A 1622-nucleotide genomic window follows, 5' to 3' on the forward strand; every position below is an offset into this window, starting at 1 on the left:
AACAAAATGAATATCCAACTCAATATGCTTGGTCCGTCGATGATGCACTGGGTTAGCGGAGAGGTAGACCCCCGAGACGTTGTCGCAGTAGACCATCGTGGCACGGTCAACAGGGCAAGAGAGCTCTTGAAGCAGCTGGCGAAGCCACGAACACTCGGCGACCGCGTTGGCCACCGCACGATACTCAGCCTCAGCACTGGAATGAGAGACCGCAGGCTGCCGCTTGGACGACCACGAGATAAGTAAGGGTCCAAGTAGACACAATAGCCCGAAGTGGAGCGACGAGTGTTAGGGCAGCCCGTCCAGTCTGCATCGGAGAGGCGGTGAGGACGGTGTGGGCGGAGGAGTGAAGCGTGACCCCAAGATCCATAGTGCCACAGATATAGCAGAGAATCTGCCTGACGACAGCCCAGTGAACGTCTCGAGGAGCATGCATATGAAGGCACACCTGCTGCACAGCATACTGGATCTCCGGTCGAGTCAGAGTGAGATACTGGAGAGCACCAACGATAGACCGATAGAAAGCAGCATCCGAAGCAGGAGAATCATTCATGGCAGAAAGCTTGGCCTTCGTATCAACAAGCGTAGTGGCGGGCTTGCAGTTAAGCATGCCGGCGCGCTCCAGGAGCTCGTGAGCGTACTTCCGCTGATGAAGGAAGAAGCCATCCGGACGAAGCACCACCTCGACACCGAGGAAGTAGTGCAAAGGACCCAAGTCCTTGATGGCAAACTCAGCGCGAAGATGAGCCGTGACCTGACTGAGGAGACCAGCCGTACATGCCGTCAGGATGATGTCGTCGACATAGAGCAGCAAGTAGGCCATGTCAGAGCCCTGATGGTAGACGAAGAGCGAGGCGTCCGAGCGGGTAGAGTGGAACCCAAGCTGGTGGAGAAACGTCATTATGCGCTGGTACCAAGCGCGCGGAGCCTGCTTGAGTCCGTACAAGGACCGCGAAAGCATGCACACGTGGTCGGGAAGCGCCGGGTCAACAAACCCGGTGGGCTGCTGGCAGAAGACCTGCTCGTCAAGGTGACCATGAGGAAGGCATTGGAGACGTCCATCTGGTGCACCGGCCAAGCGTACGTGGAGAACCGTGTCGGTGTCAAAACCGGCGGATCTCGGGTACAGGGTCCCGAACTGTGCGTCTAAGGCTAATGGTAATAGGAGACGGGGGACACAATGTTTACCCAGGTTCGGTCCCTCTCTATGGAGGTAATGCCGTACTTCCTGCTTGATTGATCTTGATGATATGAGTATTACAAGAGTTGACCTACCACGAGATCGTAGAGGCTAAACCCTAGAAGCTAGCCTATGGTTATGATTGTTGTATCTTGATCTATCGACTAGCCTGGCCCTGGTTTATATAACGCACCAGAGGCCTAGGATAACAAGAGTCCTAGCCGAATACGCCGGTGGGGGAGGAGTCCTTGTCTTGATCACCAAGTCTTGTGGAATCTTCCTTGTATGCGGCAGCTGTCCGAATTGGCCCAGGAGTATACATCCATGGGGGTCCTCGGTCCAATCCAACTGATCGGGAGACGATGTGGTGAATACCCCCTGGTCCAGGACACCGTCAGTAGCCCCCTGAACCGGTCTTCAAGTTGGGGACGCTCCTCGATTC

Source organism: Triticum dicoccoides, unplaced genomic scaffold (genome assembly GCF_002162155.2).
Source record: "Triticum dicoccoides isolate Atlit2015 ecotype Zavitan unplaced genomic scaffold, WEW_v2.0 scaffold23063, whole genome shotgun sequence".
In the NCBI taxonomy this organism is placed as follows: domain Eukaryota; kingdom Viridiplantae; phylum Streptophyta; class Magnoliopsida; order Poales; family Poaceae; genus Triticum; species Triticum dicoccoides.